General features: G+C 42.6%; 1 long non-coding RNA gene across 1 annotated transcript in view; it reads left to right on the forward strand.

The window, feature by feature from the left end:
* Positions 1-21240, forward strand: part of LOC117264717 (uncharacterized) — a 97303-nt gene that overhangs the window by 41823 nt on the left and 34240 nt on the right. The gene's annotated exons all lie outside the window — the stretch shown is intronic.

Consider the following 21240-nt stretch of genomic DNA (forward strand, 5'->3'; position numbering starts at 1 on the left):
CAATCCATGGGCGCAGATTTCAAGGGGGACGCAGGGGACACGTCCCCCTCAATATGTAGAAGTAAGTAGCAAAGGACTTTTATTTTGGCGAAGTTAAATACATTTCCATCATCAACTGATGCAGAAAATGCACAAATACATGCATAAAAAAAAGTGTTTGAGCTCAAAATTTCCTGATGGAAGACCCCAACCCCAGTTTCACATGGGTCACCCCCAGTGTTGAAATGAAACCTACACCCATGCCTTTCACTAGCCCACAATATTCTCACAATATTGACTGTATTAACTTGATTGATTGAAGCTCCTAACACTCACTTCCCAAAGCTCCCCTGGTCACTGGTCAGGACATCCACATAAACTCATGGGTGGGAGGAAGCCAGCAGTTTTATGAGTCAAATCAGTGTGAAAGCCGAGTCCATGTGCCCTATCAGTCTTCTTTGTCGTATTCATTATACTATAAAGATTACACTTGTTCAGTGCGTAGCTCCAGCTGTGTGGTTTGCCAGTGCAGATGCAGAGCCAAGAGGGAAAAAAACCCCTCTGCAGGTCATCATTTTCATTGGCAGCTGGTGAACAAATTAAAGAAACGTGACGCAGGAACAATTTTCCTCCCCCCCTTTTTTCTTCTGCTTCTCTCTTGCTCTTTCCCTCCTCCTCTCTTGTTGCCGACAACTGGTGCTTTCCCAAAAAAACCTTCTTGGAAGTGATGGACTTCTCAGGTGCTGGAATTGGTGAAAGGGATATATCACTCAAGAGCGGTGCATGGCGAAGATTTTCTCCTCCGTTTCACTCCATCCATACATTTGAGCTCCTACTCTCCGCTGCTGCTCTTCCTCAACAGACTGACAGTTCCACTGGGATGGAAAGTTGTCAGAGTTAGATAAATCATGACAGATTAGCTGAATATTTTGACTTCCTATACCTGATCCAGGGCTGTGCTGAATGCCAGGACACTAAGCAGAAGGTCCTGACTGAATTTTAAGGACAAACGTCAAATATTTAAAGGTATTGCACCTGTGAGGGTTGGAGATGTGATGTTGACCTTATTTACTCTTAGCTAAAATAACACAGGAGACACCTTTGTGGGCAGCCAGAGAGGAAAAGCTGGTGCACAATGAGAAAGCATAAGTCTTCAGCATTAATTCCAAACTCAAATAGACCATCAGCTACCTTTGAGTGAACTCTGAATACTTGCAGTGTAAGATAAGAGTTGAACGGAGCTACTACGGGGCATCTTTTATAAACAAAAAAGTGCTTTTTCAAATAATATTTTTAATCTATTTCCACAGAACTAGACTCAAGCAACAGATTTATTTAACAATTTAAGTATATTTTGAGATGTGATGTGATTTTGCTGTCTTTTTTTCCTGTTATGACTATGCAGCATCACATCTGCTCAGTATTTTGACTCATCCTCTCATCTGGTATCAATAGTCAGGCCACTCTCCAGCCAGCACGGCCCGCCGGCCAAAGATTCAGATCGACATGGCGCTGAGATCCTATCCCCGTGCTTTATAGCCATATTATTGTCCGTATTATCAGATTAGCTTAACATACACCTGTTTCACAGCATTTCACACTATCTTTATGTTTATTTGGCCTGAGGCTTCTGATCTGAGACTTAACAATGGAGTCAGAACTTTAGTTTCATTGTGGAAAATCAGGATTTAATAGAATACTGTACTTCCACTGTATGTGTCTCTCTCCCTCGCTCCTTCGCTCCTTCGCTCCCTCACTCCCTCTCCCCGACACAAACACACACACACACACAGTTTCTTCACGTGCAGTCTCCTCAAGGCCCCAGATGATATTCCCTCAGTCTCAGAGTGCTGGTACTTGTTTGCACAGTGAACCCAGTGACTTCGAAGAGGTCGAAGCATTATTATTATATTATCAGAGTAATTAGGGCATTATTTGGGGCACATGCTGCTGTGAGTGGCCTTGGGTCTGTTTTGGAAAGGCATTCTTTTTCAGACAGAGCATTTATTTACCTACAATATATTGTTCCAAGTTTCCCCCGTGCGTTCCCCCCTCTCCGGAGGCCTCTCGAAGCCCAGTGTTGATGCCAGTACAGCAGAGAGAATGAGGTGCAGTGGTGAGCAAGAGGGAAAGCAGGAAAGAGGAATAGCATATGGACAATAGACAGACTCAACAAGTGTTGCAGTGATTATGATTCTAGATGCATCCAATCAAGGCAGAGGAATTCAAAACTATAAGATTCTGAGTAAATAGAATTTCCATGGTTTTGGCTTGTATGGAGCATCATGTGCATTTGTGCAGTAAATCCAAGACAAAAACAACCAATCATCTGTTTTTCATGCAAAGCAGATAAGTGTTATTGGACAGTTTTTTGACCCAGGTCTGGAGGATAGCGTACTGACCTGGACTATTCAGTAAGAAACAAAATCTCCTCAGGATGGCTCTTCGCTCTGTCCACTATTCCAGCAATCAAAGCACATGCTGTAGACTCCAGCTCAGCTGTGCACTCCACCCAAAGGCTATTGTTACTGCCCTGGCAGAATCCACGGCGCATGGGAAAGTCACTAAGAGATCAGCAGCATGTGAATGGATGGATGAAAAAAAATAAAGGCGTCTAATGTGAGATGAAAGACCAAATTTAAGTTGTTCACAAGCAGATTAAGTTGTTCACAGGGTGGTCATAGTGGTTTGTATGTTTGGATTTGCATTTATTCTGTGTCATTATAAATTTGTTAAAGGGAAAAGCTCAACTTTTCAGCTAATTGCTTTGTTGCTAAGAGGTAGATGAGACGATTAACACCACTCTTGTCTTTTTGAAAAATATGTAACTCAGCTCTGCTTCATAGACTGTAAACATAATGGACGTAGCCACCGTGATGTCACCCATTGGTTTGTGGACGACTGTTTTGAAGCCTTGAGTTAGGCATTTCGACTGTCGCCATCTTGGATTTTTGCAACCAGACATGCACATTTTTGGACGAGAGGGTGGAGCTGTGGAGGAGCAAGGGTTGGATCTGACTGAGGGAGCCTGAGCTCTGCTTCTAATTTTCCCCCAGTGGCCACTCGCAGCATTACAGCAAAAAAATCCTCTGTGGCCCAAAAAGCATCTTTCCCATTCACCACCATTACAAAAAAGATGTTGTATAAACTGTTGAAAGGACACCTCGAAAAACTGACAGGACATCTTGAACTAAACCTGAATTAAATCCAAAAGGCAGAGGCTTTTTTTCATGTATGCCCCAGAATGGCAATTTAATGGAACTGAATAGACGCCATCTTGGCATCCAGTATCTAGTTATAATTATGCATCTATGGCGAGAAATGAATACATGGCGGGGCCCCATTTATTCCTATAAAAGTTGCTCAGTAGTGCATGAAGCCAAAATAGTTTGACTTGCTGGGTATGAAATAACAGCAAATATACATGGGACATGGGCGCAGTGCGACACATCAGCCGCAGCATGCCTGCAGCACACTGCGACCCTTACAATGAGCTGAAGCTGCTTCACTAACCACAGAAGCCACACTTGCCCGCACACTATATGCGTCCAAACCCTCCATAACCAACTGCATTGTCACTTTGCAAAGTCAACACACACAGTGAAGCTGGCAGCAAGCAAATGCTACAGAGATGGAGTCAGTGTAGCAGGTAGAAACCATCACTCCGCTCCACCTACGTGACACACCGCGTCCTTGTCCCATGTATTTTGGCTGTAACCCAGATCTTCCACGTTGTTGGGCCCATAGAGCAAGCACACTGGAGGCTTTCACCGACTGAGCAGCTAACTTCCTGTTTATCGTCCTGCTCACTTCAGGACTTTAGAAATGTTATCAGACTGGGTGGTTCAATTCCCGATAGTGGAATGAGTCATTTTGCAGGACTTGTGACGCTCAAAAAATGTATCCATTGATTTACAGATGTCTCTTTCCCAGTGTATGTCTTTGGGTAAGTCTTTTTGGGCCCCATGGCATCATGTGACAGACCTGGACCTATTTGTTGTTACACAATTTGGCCTCCATGTCAAATTGGCCTCACAGTAAATGGACTGCACTTTTATAGCGCTGTTCTAGTCCTACGACCAATCAAAGCACTTTTTACACTACATGTCACATTCACACACTGGTGGCTGTGGCTACCGTACATGGTGCCACATGGTAACCGTTCACACACCAATGGAACAGCCATCGGGAGCAATTTGGGTTCAGTGTCTTGCCCAAGGAAACTTTGGTATGCAGACTGGAGGAGCTGAAGGATCGAACCGCTGATCCACTGATTGGTGTAGGCTGACCAAACGTCCTCTTTTGCCCGGACATGTCCACTTTTCACGTCCTGTCCAGGGCGTCCGGGGGGTGTTTATAAATTGAGGATAATGTCCGGTTTTCCTTGTGTGTGTGTGTGTGTGTGTGTGTGTGTGTGTGCGCGCGCGCGCGCGCGTAATCCCCGAGAGGCTGCCTTATCGGCGGATCTCCAACACTCACAACGAGGAAGCAGCAGGCACCCTTGGCGCAGCATTATTCTAAGCTTCCAAGATGCCGAAACGCAAGTGCAGCTTCACAGATGAACTGCAGAAAAAAATCCCAATTTACCGTCCCGACCCGGTCGGGATATATGGGAGGCTGAGTGCACCGTGTGCAAAGCTGGCACATATGATTCTGTGTCTAATAAAGGTGCCGGGGACCTCAAAGGTGGATTTTGTAATACAGAAGAGGTATTATTTAGAACATTATTTCATATTATTTATTTGTCCAGTAAGACTTGAAAAGATAGCTATTATTTTACAAGTTGATTTTTCTAATACAGAAGAGACATCATTTCTATCATTATTTCATTCCAGAGATTTTACATTTATTTTACATTTATATTTATTTTTGTACAATTAAAACTTGTAAAAAGATTATTATTTTAGGCATAATAAAAGCAAGTTGAGTAACCTCTGAGAAGCCTATCTAAACTTCTGTCTTTGAGAGATATTATTTTGTAATATAACTGAATTTTCTATCCATACATATAAACTTTAAATATATTAAAATTATAAGGCATCTTTGAGTAAACTGCGAGTATCATTTAAGTAGGCTATCTCCTGGCTGGGGCGAGTGTCCTCTTTTTTGGAAATCAAAATATGGTCACCCTAGATTGGTGGATGACCCACTCTACCTCTGAGCCACAGCCGACGTGCTTTCTGAAGGCCCGTTTAAAACCACAAAATGTTGTTGTACAGATAAAACCAATGACGAATACAACATGTTAATTAGTTCCCTACTTTTCTTACCTTTGGACACATTCATGCTAACTGTTTCCTCCTGTTTCTACACCTTATGCTAAGCTAAGCTAAGCTAAGCTAAGCTAAGCTAAGCACCTGCTGGCTGGAGCTTCAGTATATTTACCATATACACATGAAAGTGGTATCAATCTTCTCGTCTAACTCTCAGCAAAGAAGCAAAACGTATTTCCCAAACTGTCTGACTTTTCTTTTAATCATCCGTGCTAAGTAATGCAAATATAGGGAGTTTGATAAAAGAGACTACTCATTACTACGAAAATAAGTCTTACTGTATATTGGCTTTTTACAAGGCAATTGTGTTGGGGCAGCTGGGAAGTTGTTATGTCATGAGTTTGGTTTTTGTTGGCGTGGTTGCAAAAAAAAAAATTACATTTCAAGAGTGGTTTATATTGGTAAGAAGCCCAGTCTCTAAATTTCAAGCTGTCCAGGCTGCTTTCTTCCACACACAGCTGTTAAACATTGTATCAGTGGAATATGCAGTTACATAGCAAATACTGTATGTTTCACACAGTCTGCTAACTTACGACGGGGCGAAGGCTTGTTGACAGTGAAAAAAACCTGCGGGTGAGAAAGCTTCAACCCTGTGTCCCCGTCAGAAGTTCAGGAGTGGATTATTACTCCTCCCTTGTCCAAAGAGTAACAAGCACAGTAATTAAGTCAATAAATATCCGAGTCTCCTGATCAAAGAGTGCCCTCGCTGAGCTTCAATTTAATTCAAAATTAAATTCCTGCTGTGTTTAGAGTGTATATACACCAAGGTGAGAATATAACAACACTGATAAAATACGTTTTTTTCTCTCACAGAACTGGCAAGAGACGGACTACCAATGCCAGCTGGTACTGTACCTACAGTACTTACTGCTGAGAGATCACCCAATATAACTCAAAGCTACATTGTCTTGTGTTTACTGAAGAGCGACCTCCACAAACATGACCGTAGAGAATCTGTTCCAGACTGGATGTTTTCTCCCTGTTGTCTAGATACAAGTCTGGCTGTTGTTTGGCTGCTCAGTGGAATCTAAGGTGACTTTGTCGCTAACCTCGGTCACAGGAAGGAAACAGACTATAAAGACCATTAAGGCAGCATAAAGAGTAAACAGTGGGAGACATTCAGGGTCAGATTGTGCAGGATTCTAAAAAGTATTATTGTTTGTGGATAATGAATCAAAGGATAATTCCTGGAGGAAGAAGACAAAAGGTAAGAAACATAAGGGAAAACAACAGAACTAGCAAGTTGCTGCGCCATTAGCGTTATGCAAGGGCCTGTAAACTGCTTCAAACAATCTTAACAAACATTATGCCGGCAGAACATACACAATTAAACACCCCTTTCCCCAAAACACTGCTTAAACTGTGGGAAAAACCTGAGGGATTACGGGGGGGGGGGCTTTTCTTTTTCGTCAGGAATAAGTAGCTCAGCTTGTGCATCTATTTTTGACATGTTACATTCCTTTGCCCCCAGATATTCTCACCCATCTATAAGACATTTACAACCATCTTTGATGCTTGGGCCTTGTAAGACTGCACAGAGACGGGGCTGTGGTCACACACAGACATTTCTCAAGAGGTTCAGATGTCAGCTACGAGAACGAGACAGGCAAACATGAAAAATCCAGCAGGACCTAAAGTTAGAGCTGAGGCGTTTTATGATGTATCTTCATGACAGCAGGTAACAAAAAATATCACCTGGGACTCAGGAGTGAGCTGCCAAAACCACAACAACCTATACAGAGTTCCTTTTTGCACACGTATAGAGCTCTACTGAATGCAGATTGGCTACTTATTCTGATAAACGTGGACTTTTTGTGACCTGCCTCGGCCAGTTGGGAGCGAAAGAGATGGTGAGATGCACGCTGGCTGGATCAGGTTGCGGCTGGGTAGGCCTGGAGGCAGTCTAGACAGCAGATGAGCAATGAGCTGGGCCCTGGCAGACAGGCCCTGTGGCTGGGACTCTCTCGGGCTGGGCAGGGCAGGGCCTCTGGGACTCCTCTCCCTGGCAGAAATGCATTGAACTATTCTGAGGTCAAGGCGCCCTAGTCTTTGTAATTCTAATACATGCTTGTAATTGATGCAAAAGTGAAACAGATCATAAACTAGCTGCCTCAGTCCACTTTTATACCTTCTGATCCCACTTCTGCTAAAATCTGTTTTTCCTATGACCAAAATTTTGCGCATGATTTATGATTCGGCTGAAACTTTCACTACTCCTCCTGAAGAAGTGGCCATTATCATGAAGTGAAAGAAAAGCTTCAGTCCCGATCCCTACTTGGGTGGTTTAAGACTTGATCTTTGCTTACTTGGCACCTGGTAAGAGCTTTTGTGTGGCTGCAAAGCACAGGCGAGCGCTGCAACTTGCAGAATTTGCGTCCAGAGTGCAGCGGTGACATCTGGTGAACCGTACCATTCATCGGTAAAGAATATGCAAATTGTTATGTCGGATTATTTTTTATGTCAGCTTTTCTTCCTTGATCCTATTAGGGCCCGTTCAAGCAGCTACCTGCCAGAAAACCGTGCAGCGAAGTACAATAACACAAGTGATACCATTGTTACACCGTTGGTTGCTCCTTTCGTGATCTCAGTAGACACCATTGTTACAGGAAAAACTTCATCTCACAGTGGTTACGTTTAAAAGTGGATTTCTGCACTATGGATTTGGCACAGTGGATTCAACAAGATGTTACTAAAGCTTGGTCTTTGTTGTGTTAAGTGTGTTGTAAGTTGATTCGACATGCCAAATCTAGCCAGGACATTTTCCAGCTGCAACATGTTTCAAAATATTGTGCAGAGTGATGGAGAGAAACGTTGTGTTCCAGTATACAGTATCACTTGATGCGATGCTGTGTGCTAATCTAGAGTGTTAGCTCAGGAGCAAATGAGGCCACAATTAGACCTTAAACAGAGTTAAAACAAGAAAATGTTATTCTGATTTTTTCCTGTGTTTCTTTCAGTCTTCCACAGTTGTTGTTTGCTCTCTTGATTTTGGCCTTTGAGGAAGACAGAAATCTGGGAATCAGGCCTGAGATGACGAGAGTTCAGAAGGCTACATACAAAAACAGCAACAACAATTCAATTCACATTTGATTTGTGAGTAATATGATATCACAAAAGAAATGTAAGATGTCCTGAATCAGACAGGCTTCTTGCGTATCTATCTCACTTGTGTTTGGGTCAATGACGTTGAAGGAATAATCATTAATCTGTCGTTAGCGGGCTTTTGCCCAGGCTGTACTTGTGATGACATCAGTGTTTTCGTTGGATCCGGCTTATCAGGAGAGCTCAAGCCTTCTTGTGCTCTGTGTTCCATGGAAGTGATGGATTTCAAGTTAAGATGAAGCAAACTCTCTGAGGGTTTCTGGGAGTCCCCCTTTTGGCCTCTTGTCTTCGTCATCCTTGCACTTGGCTTTGTGCAGTTTCTAGGTTTTCCCAACTACAGTTGATGTGACTAGTCAAAGTGTCTCATACTTTATTGAATATTTCCCAAATGCTGAGCCAGAACAATCTTGTTGTTTGGGGTCAAGGCAGGGGACATGTTTGTCATAGTATTTTTTGTTTATTTGATCGGTCAAAGTTTTTGAAAATAACCCATTTAGACTGGTTTCTCCCTCTTGGTCTTTCTCTCTCTCCAAACAAGGTGACCTCAGATGTTTTGCACTGCGCCCCCCTTTGTGAGGCTTGAACCCGCTGCGGCAGGTGGCATCCCTCGTAAGAATTTACGGCTTGGTTCTTCTGGTTCAGTGCAAACAAACCAAGTTTTATGGAGCAAATACTGAGAGGTCATGGTCCCTACAGCTTGATTGTATCATGACAGAAAAACCTGGCTTCATTTATCCTGTGGTACCTGTGAGATGCTTTCAGAATTTCTAAACTTCAGTTTTACAATTATTTTAATTCAATCATATCATAAAAAAACAAGCGTGGCCACTCACATACTCACATAAGCATGTTGTAAAGACATACTGTAAAGTAGAAGCCAAAATCCATGAGTGCTACGGAGCCATCAAAAGCCTCCAAATCATTTACTTAAGATACACTTTCTAAATTAAATTTTCAAAAAGGCCATTTCCTAAAGAGCTGGGCATTGTAGTTTTTAGCAAACATTCCTCAATCATGAGAAAATGGTGCATTTGTAGGGCACTATTTTCTTTATGTAATGCCCTTGGAAGCTGTGAGGAACCGAGCTGGCAGGCATAAGGTGTCAGAGAAGAGGGTTTATTCACCCAAAAAGGGAGAAAACAATTCACAAAATATGTAATACAGTTCAGGGCCCACACAAGAGATGAACAAACCAGGGATAGGCAACATGCAGCCCCTCTCAAGTGGCTCCCTGTGGCTTTAACAACAGTTTAATTTTCATTTATTGTTGTAGGCCTAAAGTGATTCTTACATTCTTTAACTGTACAAATGCGTAGCCATACACCGATTTAAACCGACTTTCGTCAACTAAAATGCGCGTCACATGTCGGGACTGGCGCCTTTTCCTCTTAAAACATCATTAGCGATGGCTACAGTAGTCCTGAGTCTCCCTAGCTGGGCTAGCTGTGGATTTCAACTCCGAAAAGGGAAAAGTCACAGGGGAAAATAGATGATTCAATAGTGTGTGGACAAATTTGTTTGCTTTTATTGGCAACGCTGCAAAGTTAAAGTACCAAATACTCATAAATAGTCAACTGCAGAGAAACTACTTTGTGCTAAAACATATAAATGAATGCTCATTTAGATCTATTAGTAATGTTGACTAGCTAAATTTGACTTAAAGGGCTGTGTTACCTTTATCATGAGGCTCAAATATGGTTTGCAGCTCCAAACAGATTTTTATTTTTCTTCTTTGGCCAAAATGGCTCTTTTGATAGTAATGGCTGCCAATCCCTGAACTAAACAGAACTTAAATCAGGGTATGCTGACTTAACATTCATAAACATGAACTGTCCAAACTGATATAACAGTCTAAACACAAAGGGGAACATATACTATAATGGCTGATCAGACCATGTTTGAAACAAAGGAGTAACACAAACACTACCACAGAAACTACAAACCTACACATTAGTTTCAGTATAAACATTTTCACACACTAATATAGTGTAAAGAAATTAACAAAATCTCAACTATACATCCCAACTCCCCCATGATGTGGCAGGCACTTGGTACATTCTGATTGGACACTTCCTGTATTTAAGAGTTCACCTTTAGGGGGCCATGTTTTGCTCTAGCATGCCAAGATGTCCCTCCAGCAGCAGCAGATTCACCATCAGCACAGGTAACTCAAATAAATAGAAATAAGAATTGCACAAAGGTTCAGTATATGACATTCACAGCATTAATATAGCAGCAAGCTATTTGTAGTGATGGTGAAATCGAACCGTCATTAACCTGTGAACCACTTTGACACAACTGCTTCGAAGCATTTCATACAGTCAGAAGAGTGACATCTCCTGGATGTGTGTCAGAACTGCATCTAAGTGGAAGACCTGAAAAAGCCTCAAGACTGCCTCTAAACGAGGCCTCGCTCTGGGTAGTCTTGTGATTGTGGGCGTGCCGAAGCAGGGATCGAAACACTGTCTTGGAACACTTGCGCTTCAAAAGATCGACACTGTGTCGAGCAAACTGGCTTGAGTGTAACATCACTAGCTATTAGCTATGTACAGTAACGTGGAGTAATGGCTCCCTAAGCAGAGAACTGAGTCACGCTCTCACTGTGTGTGTTGTAATCTGAGCTTCTCTGTTCTTTGTTGTGGTCGATGGCCCAGCTGTGAATGCATGTGAGTGCATGTGAGTCCTTGTGTGTGTATCACACTGGTTAGCTAGTTTGCGCAGTGCTCACATGGCTGCTATTGCTGTTAGCTGCTAGCCACCGCTTCAGCCACCTCCATGTTGAGAGCCGTGTGCAGGCAATCTCTGAATCATAGATATGCTCTGAATGTTGTGCTATAGAGCAGTGGTTCCCAACTGGTCCAGCCACAGGGTCCAGATTTGTCCTCAGTCACTAGTTCAAGGTCCAAACAGTTTAATAGCCTACATTTAGCATCATACTTGCATTTGGCCATGTCGTCCAGCTAGTTTGCTGTCTCTGTTAAGTAGCTGTCCATTAGTCACTCACTCTACAGCGAGAAACGGCACTTCAGAATAAAAGCTCTGTGTTTTTTTTTTTTACAAATTTGACATGTTCATGAGTTACTTGTGGTCCATTCAGAATGGACTCATGACCCACCTGTTGGGAACCACTGCTACAGACCTCTTTTTTAGGCAAACTTATCTAAAGACAAACTTAATGGTGACTGTACAGACGGTAAGTAAATGTATGCACCACAAACAGAAACCTATTTAGCGCAAACAATACTAAATAATGAGCACAATGTATGAAACAAAAGCTGTGTGTCACATATCTGTCAATGTATGTGCTTGAGGTCAAAAGGTCAACAGTCTCAATGAGGAGAAAATTAACTATTAAGTGGGAAACTGTGGTGTGAGCAGGAGGGTTACCAACCTTTAAATCAACCGTTTGGCGGAGGGAACAGCCATCACAGAAGTGTTTCTGGAACCAACTCAAAATAAATTACAGTGGCCATGTTCCTCATAACAAAGGAACATGTCATCCGGTGCAATGGGTCCGCTCACGGATGTGTTAATAGTTTTTGGATAAGAGCAGAGGTCTAAGGTAGAGGGGAATAAGCTACTCCATTAATGAGTGAGCTGAGACTGTTGAAAGCTTGTTTGTCTACAGGAGAGTGATGGGAGTTCATAGCGTATTATATTTCCCTGTACTCTTTAAAAAAAAAAAAAAATCAATCATCCCTTTCATTTGTCATGTTTGTGTAGATAGGTTCTTCCCCCCGTCCAATTTCTGCTGTTTACATGAATATAACCTAGAGTAGCTTTTAATCAACATCGTCCCGAGCCTGGGTGAAAAATACTCATATTAATGAGCTCTGTCAAACTTTTATTCAAAGCCTTACATCATGCGAGGGCTGTTTTGCAATTCTATCCCTTTGAATCTTTCCACATAGTAAACTTTCTCTGTGTTTCCATAAACCTTTGACCCATGTGGCATAAATATGCCGGTGTGCGTCTGACTGTTGTGGATTGCGTGGTGGTTTTAACCTGCTTTGCATCAGCAAGTGTTTTGACTCCTCTCTGCAGCTTGGTAGCTTTCCAAGTTCGTCTCACAGTAATCCCATCTGCCAAATAGCTTCACACCCCGCAGACGGAGGTTTAATCATCTGAGCAGAGCACTGAAAACAGCCAATCCCAAATCATCCTTTGGATGCACATGTATAGATCATCAAAGGAGTGACCCTTTCACTGACATTCAGTCTGCGGTGTATGTAAATGATTGCTAAGTTTCTAGAAAACAACACATCATTACTTCACTTCCTATCAAGCTTTTCCAGTTTTTGACCTAGTTAATAGATTGGCGGCAGATATTCACATGTCCCTCTGCTGTAACGCTGAACATCCAAATTTCTTAGAAACCAAAGCCAGGTTAGTGTGAAGACCATCCAAAGGTCGTCATTATTTTTCACATCATTGTTGAGTAACTGAGGGCCGCTCCTATAATTCTGCCCCGATCCTGACCTGAGCAGCATATTCAGTAATGCTTAATGTATCAGTTTTTGCCTTTGATGTGCTTGGCAGGAGTTTTAACCTTACTGTGTTACTGCTGCTGAAGGAAAGTCCCCGACTCGGTTAGGTTTAAACTATTGAATGTCCTCAGTTTGCGATGTTTCCCTTTATTTCAGGTGTTATTTTGTGAACAAGTCGACTAATTCAGCCTTCATATTCTACTACTATAGATACACTTTGCAGCATATGACAAAAGTAGATTTATTTATCCCCAAACGCCCACTTGTACACAACTAGCAAACCAGTTTGGGAACATCTTCTTATTTACACATATGGAGCAACATAAGCTTTTATTTGGAGTTGTGTGTGTGGCCACCAAACACATGTATGTCCCATATTCACCCTGCTTTCAGCTCTGCTCTGCATTCCAACAGCTCCTAAAAAATATCTGTCTCTTTAGCTGCTAAATGCTCCACTATGTTCACCAGCATATCATATCTGTGTCTTCAGCAGTTAAGATCTCTTTTATGTTCACCAGTTAGTCACCGCCATTGTTGTTTGACTGTATTTGGTGCTAGGCAGGGAGCATACAGTGGGTATACCTATGTGTTTCTGCTAATGATGAGAGCCATGGGACTGAATCAAAACCGTTAAGTCGTGAGCTGTTAAACCAAAACACTCTGTTGAAAGATGCTAAAGCCCTGTTTCTACCAAACATTTTCAGTATGGTACCTTTGGAACCAAAAGTAACCCTTCAGACATGGTACCAAACCCTAGTGATTCCACTGCAAATAGTACTCTTAAAAGTGGGCGAGGTTGTTGTCGCTCACTGCTCCATCCAGCACTCACTGTATTTCCTCTTTTATCAGTTTGCTCCTCGTTTATCGTCAACAGAACAGAGTTGCACACCAACATTTTAGGAACAAAATAGAACAGGCTGCAGTGAGAGTCTCTCTCCATGGGATATTTTAAAATAATGGGCATTTAGTCCTTCTCAGGCAAGCTCAGGGGTTTAGTGTTGCCAGAGCCCGCGGGAACAACGCTCTGCGACCCTTTTTTCCCTCTAATTGAGGATTAGAATATATGCAGTTCACATAATCCCGTCGAAATTAATATATATTTTTAAACGCCTGAAGATCCACTCATTACTAAAAGTGAATGTCATCCAAGAGATACAGTTGTCACATTGAAATTTAAGGTGTGTTGATATATTTACATGGTCAACTCGTACATTGAATAAAATAACAATAGACGTTCCACCTTAAAAGTCGCCGGCAGTCAACCCAGTGAATGATGTTATTTTTTTCTTCAGACTCCAGCTGCTGCAAGAGGCAGCAAAACATCCTTTCATTTTATAGTTATAGTTTACTAATGTATGTAAAACTCTCCACGGTATGAACAGGAGATACAAAACCAGCCACAACTCAGCCCTGAGCAGAGTGACCGTCCTCTATTGACCAATCACCGGACTGCAGTGTTCACAGCTCCACCTTTTAGTACCAGATCTGTGTGCTAGGTACCCCAACAGAGGGGGGAACAAAAATGGGGATGACAAGGACCAGTTCCATTGGTACCATCCACAACTTCTCTTAGTGGAAATGGAAAAAAGTGTACTGAACTCAACCGAACTGTACTGTACTGCTTGGTGATAATGAGGTTTAAGATGCTCCAAAGAGCTGAGGGGAACTACAAAGTGACAATTCTCTAAACTAAAATAGAAATATTACAAAAAAATATTGATTGGAACAACTTTAAGGTCATTTATTTATAAACAACAGTAGCAAAAGGAGAATCAGTCAGGAAGAATAAGGAGAGAGCAACTGTCTGTGGCCACCACATGTAAAGCCATTTCCTTTTTGGGGGTTGTCTTGCTTTTGCCTCTCAGTTGCACCTGTTGTCACTTTCATTTGCACCAAAGCTGCTGAAACTGATTGACAATCCTTTGTGCTTCCTAGATGGACAGATTGATATCACTGAAGTGTAACTGACTTGGTGTTATAATGTGACAATTAAGTGTTCCCTAATTATTTTTTGAGCAGTGTAATTTTGCTGTTTAATGCGACCTCCCTTTAATTTATCAAGAATTTTCTCAGTTTTTAGAGTATCTCGTCATTGTGGCGGCATGCGAGGAAAAAAATAGTTGTCTTTACAAATTCAAGGTAACACAGGATGAATAATTGACATACAAATGATCATTTTGTAGGTGAAGTGTTCCTTTAGGGGTAGACTTTTCCTTTACACGCCCTTCTGAAATGTTTAAATAGCATTCAGAGTCAATCTTCCCAAAGCTGTGCTGCATGTTGTGACAGAAATTGCTTGTTATCAACCAGGAAATTTGTCTGGGTCTTGCTAGGCCCTGGATTGGTCAGCCCTGGGCCAAAACAAATCCAACCAGCTGCTGGATTTCTGCTCTAGTTTGTTCGTCGGTGAGCGCATAAGATGTATCCCAGCATCCTCAAGCCAATGCACATTTCCTGTCCCTGTTTCCTGTTGAGTATCAAAGTGCTATAGAGACTCATCAGCAGACACTGCTGCTGCACAAGCGGTCAGTGTTCCCATGAGCTGCACATGGTTACAATTAGTGCAAGGTCTTTTCTCGTCTTATTGTCTGTTTTTGTTGCCTTTAACCAGATGAGCATCATCTCAGAATATAAGACTGAAATTGAGGCCACAGGAGGAATGAAAATAGAGCAAACCTAAAATGCAGATACGTTGCTTTCTGGGATTGCTGGCAAAGGACACCGAAGAATTTGTAGTCCTTGGAACAGCGGTGTGAATGTATTGAAAAACCTACAGCTGTCAGCTCAATGAGACAAACTCACAGTGGTAGGATTCAATGAAATATGAAAAGGCAGAGAATTCAAAGCCATGCTCGTTTTTCACTGCAGTAAATCAAACTGTCCGTCATTTTATAAGCTGAGATTTGTCCAAAAATGACAAGAAAGAGGAGGAAAAAACTGTGATTTGGTTGACAGATGTGCAACGGTGATTTCCTTTCCTTCCAGCCAAAATAACCACAACTGTCCTCACAGCTCATCAGGAAGTCTGACGCTATACAATACCCCACCCCCATACATAGCCCCCCACCCCCCTACCTGCCATACATATTACAGTATGTTATAGTATATGTGCAAGGCAAGCTGTTCAAACAAATTGCCCCTGGTGGGATTAATAAAGTTGTCTGAATCTGAGTCTGAATCTACACACCTCCCCATATGCAAGAGCTGATTATAAAGTCTTGTGAGCATTTGTAAATTTAAATATTACATGATCTTAGTTTGCTATACATGATAAACCCATAACCTTGCATGTCCTATCTCATGCTTTAAGATCCCAGCAGGCTGTCCTTTAGATTGGCCCCAGAAGTAAGAACAAATCCCGAGGCACCACTGCTTGTTTTCTTTGAAATAAAGTGTGTATCAAGGTTGTGAAGTTCAGCCGGTCTGCTGGTCTACCGCTGTCTGCCATGTGCCCTGCTGGCCTCCTTAGGTTAGAACACCCTGTGCTGCTGCTCCTCTCTGTCTGGAAGCGCTGAGCCTCTTCCATATTTCAAGTTTCCTCGTCCCTGAGTCCAAACTTCCAGCTTCCCGGTGCACTGACCCTTCCTTCCAACCCCTACCTACCTGGCACCTTGGACTTAGTACACTGTAAAGAATAGACCGTTCCTTGGACGCAGTTTATTGGATTCCTTTTGAATTTTCTTTGAGCTCCAAGAAGGTGGAGTTAAAACACTGCAAACCACCGTCTGGTCAGAGATTTCATCACTAGCATTGTCACTTGCACAACATGAGACATCCTAGCCAAGCTACCGTCAACAGCGACTGCAGTTGTTTGATTCACTTGACTCAGATTTTAAAAAGTGGCAGCCTGCAAAGGTATGCTGTACTTTGTGTACACTATGCCATACAATTGACAAAGTGCAGATGCTCCTTTGTGCCAGGATTCAGCAAGTGTTGTGCTGAACTTGATGTCACTGCAATTTCATGCACCATCGTCATGGCGATCAGCCGAGAATCTACACTCAAGGCCAGTTCAGACAAACAGATTGTTGCAGAGAAAAGTTGCAGTTGTGTGAACTGGCCGATCTGAGCTTGACTCAAGCTGGCTGATGGCGCCATCTGCAACTCCTGTGGTCAAATCACCAGCAGGTGGTTTTAGAACGTAAAGCTTGTGACATGTTTCAACATCCAGTCAGCTTGCAGTGAAATCGGCTGGTCAAGTCAAAATGACGGCAGACAGCGTGTTTGCTTGCTGTAGCAGGTGCTCCGTCCCCACCGAGCCCTCTGTTTCTGTTCTTACAGTGTGCCAGTGTCGGACGGTGGGTCCCTGAAGGTGCTTGCTGTATGTGACTTATGCCCCGTCACACACACACATTCTCATTGACTGATTAATTGGCCCCATTTCATCAAATGCAACTGTATCTCACTATCACTATCCTCATTCATATTTTCAGAAGCTACAAATTATATTCAGCCACAAAATAAACCTGAAAAGCTGGAAATCAGAATAGAAGTACAGAGAGTGGTTGCATAGAGATGATACACTGTCTCATTTAGTTGCATTGGTGTGAACCAGCAGGGTTGTAGAACGTTGCAGAACAGTGCATTGCAAGTAGTTGCTTGTTTCAACTCGTCTCATTGTGAATCTTTGGTCTAAACTGGGCATCACACTGAGGGGGTACTTTCCACTGTGGAAGATGAAATAAAGAAAAGGACCTGGTACCAAAAGGGAGGTGAGTGAACCATGCTATAGAAATGAGGCAGTAGAACACTTATGGTTAGGAACTGTCACTGTTGTAGGCCTGCAAAGCCCACCTTGTACTGTATGTGGTGTTGGGGTGTTAATAAAGTTGGCTTTACTTGCCTTGAAATTCAAATAAAATGCAGACAGAAATGAGTATTTTATTCCTTCACATAACAGAAGCGTGAATAAAACCCACATTTTTACCTGTTCATTGTATCCAAAGTTAAGCAGTCAGGTTTAGGCAACTAAAATAACTTAGATTGAAGGTCTAGTGTGTAGAGTTTAATGGCATCTAGTGGTGAGGTTGCATATTGCAGCCAACTGAAACTTCTTTGTGCCAAACTTGTAGGAGAACTAAGGTGGCCGACACAGAAATGCAACCCAGTAGAGCCAGTGTTTTATTTGTCCGTTCTGAGCTACTGTAGATGGCAGACTCCATGGAAGAGGACCCACTTTGTACACAGATAAAAATGGTTCATTGTAAGGGGCCGATCACACCTACAGGTGGCGCTTGAAACGTGGACGCTTCAAAGATGCTTGAAATGCCTGAAACGCCCTTTCAATGAGTGCTCCTTACGAGGAGCGCCTGTAGAGCGGGGGTGCGTGCGCAACCGGGCAATCAAAACATTGAAAATGGACCCAAGACAGAGCTATGGTGCTACTGGCGCCTGACGCCCAAAAGTTGAGACTATTTCGACTTTCAGCATCTACAAACGCGCGTCTAAAAAGACTCCAGAATGACGCTCGTCACTGAAAATGGCTGAAAACCAGACGCGCCGTATCATAGGGAATCAATCAAACGCTCCTTGTAGGTGTGATGGCCCCCTTAAGTAATGAAAATGCAGCGATTCCTGGTTTCAGGTGATTGTACACTATTGAAAATATAGTTACAAAACACACTGGACCTTAAGGTTAGATTTGAAGCGCCTATAATCCATATTTATGTAACAACAATGTATCTTATGACAATGTGACAATTTAAAAGGAATCTGAGGCTCCATTTGGCTGCCCATCCCTCAACTTTCCTGTTCTCATAGCCTCATTTTCAGAAGCAGCAAGCCGCTATTCTTCCAAGTGAGACTGCCCACTTTTGTCTCCTTCACATTAAGTCTTTGATAGTGCGAAAACATGTCTCTCTCATTTTATTTATTTATCTTTTATTATTGTTAACGAAGGTCATGTTTTTATTCTATGACACTGTTCACAGCGACTGCCATTCCCATCAGCTTGCATTACACCTCCTCCTCTATGTCTATTGTTATTGTTGGATGGATCATAGTTCAGCAGAGTAGCAGTGTCCTGCTGAGGTATTTCTCAGCACTGCTGTAATGACAAACCTTTCTCTGCCCTCTGACCCACTGAGCTCAGTCCCCAGACACACAGTAGCAGAGTGATTCCAGATGGAGTGAGTCTGTGGTAGAAAAGGCGTCACTGTTAGAGCGTCATCGCCACAATTTCAGGTTACAATCCCAACCCCAGTAAAACCAGTGACCATAGAGGTTATGAGTGCGAATTCAGATTCAGTGTTATGCCCCAACTTGCCTTCCATTCCTTCCTTCCTTCCTTCCTTCCCTCCTTCCATTTTTCAGTGTCACCTGTTTGATTGATGCAGACCTGCTGACAATCAAATCCATTACTTAAAACAGTACCAGGTGTTATATGTACGAGAGCCGATTTTCCTTTTCCTCTCAAAGCTTTATAGCTTCTGTGAAAGTCATTCCAATCAATGTGCAGTACTGTGTGTGTTTAAGGAGTTTGGTGAGTCCACACTATCGAATGACTTCTCACCCAGTTACATTTCCCCTGTGCCAATAACGCAGTCTGTGAACTTCAAAACCTCAAACTGCAGTCCAACAAGTGTGGATTCGCTAATGGTATAAACAAGCCCATCAATAAGAAAAACAGGTGCTCTCTCAAACGCGCTCCATTCACATGTCAGTCATGGATGCACGTCGGCTGCCACGATTGTGGTCGGTAGGAGGAAGAGGTGGTCCCACACCCTGGTGACCTTTGGGAGGAAGAGACATATCCAAAAAAGCTTTAGTGGTCAGTCTCGAGAGTGATCATTCAATCTGGAGCAGTCACGTTCTCGCTCTCATTCTCTCATGTTTGGCTGCCGAAATCACTGGGAAAAGGTCTTTTTTGGACTCAGATGCAGCTGGTGTCGACTGCAGTGAGGATGCATATGCTCAACAAATTATGTAATATTACCTACTCTTAAAATTTGTCAGTGAGATCAGTTGGCAAAATGTCTTTTTCTTTTGAAATGGCTTTTCTTAACGCACTCCGAGTTACCAACGTTTCCATGAATCACACACCAGCTGGATTACTTTTTGCTCCTGGGCGGGCTGAGCCGGCTAGATTGGGTATATATTTGAGGTAGAAGTTGAAGAGGTTGGAGATTTATGTCTCTTCTGGGATACAGGAATGGTTATATATGCCTATTCATTGTCTTGCCAAGTGTTAGATGAGAAGATCAATACGGCTCTCATGTCAAGTAAGGTACAAATGAAACTACAGCCAGCAGGAAATTAGCATAGCTTATCTTAGCATGTGAAACTAAAGCTTGTCATTTTTACAGTTCAGTTTTTGTATGGATTAGAAAAAGATATGATGTATTAAATTTTGTCATCTCACAGAGCAAGGCTGTTTCCCCCTGTTTCTAGTCTTTAGGCTAAGAAAAGATAATCTGCTACCAGGGCTGGGTATCGGCACTCGATACTTTAAGGTATCAACCGAAATAACCCCATACCAAGTAGTATTGAAACGTCTCCAGTCAAACAATTCCTAGGTTCGATCATTTTACACTGGGAGAGGGATCTGATCCCAGAGCGTCCCCAACCGAACTCCTGGCTGGAACAGCAAATTTTCTATTGCTGCAGTCTCCGGAGCCACTCTCCTCCCAGCTGAATGTCTGCCCAGTATGTTTTCACATTCAAATGAAAAACAAAAAAAAGAAGCATTCACAGGGACAGCTACATATTTCCTTCCTGTTTTCAGAGTCCAGTCTCACTCCGAAGTCATCGAAATCCAGCGCTTGGGCAGTGACTTGCGGCGTCAGAAACCAACAAAAAAAGACATCCTTTAACATCAGCATGACATGCGGCCGGTTGCTGTCATATTGGCACTATAGCTGCATCAGGAGGAAACGCGGTGGGACAAGGATGAAAGTTAAGGTGGCGGCAGTCCGGCTTGGGCGTGTGGAAGGTGCGGTGGATGGGTCCAACAAACACTCATTTTCCCCCAGTAGAGCAGTGTTCGCATCCCATATGATTTTAAAGCCAAACTCTTCTTTTTTCCTAAACCTAACCATGTGTGTTTGGTGTTGAAGGAAAAAAAAAAACATCATGCTGTGTTGTACCGATGTAGTGCTTTTATTTTGAAAGAGACGAAAATGGAAGTGTATTTTGAAAGAAGACAATGCATGTAACAGACAGAACCTGATACGGTGTCCCAGAACGTCAACAGCTAACGCAACCAGGGTACCTTGCACGTCGTATGTGGACATGGAAAGTCTATGACCAAATGTCAATATGTGACAAGGTCGGAGTGAGAATGTGTTGGTTTTCAGAAGCTGTTGTCACTTCAACACATTCAACTGAAAGTCTCTAGTTAACAGGATCACTCATTAATCTGAAACACTGGTTAGCACAAGCTAACACAGCAGAAATGGCTA

Source organism: Epinephelus lanceolatus, chromosome 20, assembly GCF_041903045.1.
Source record: "Epinephelus lanceolatus isolate andai-2023 chromosome 20, ASM4190304v1, whole genome shotgun sequence".
In the NCBI taxonomy this organism is placed as follows: Eukaryota; Metazoa; Chordata; class Actinopteri; order Perciformes; family Serranidae; genus Epinephelus; species Epinephelus lanceolatus.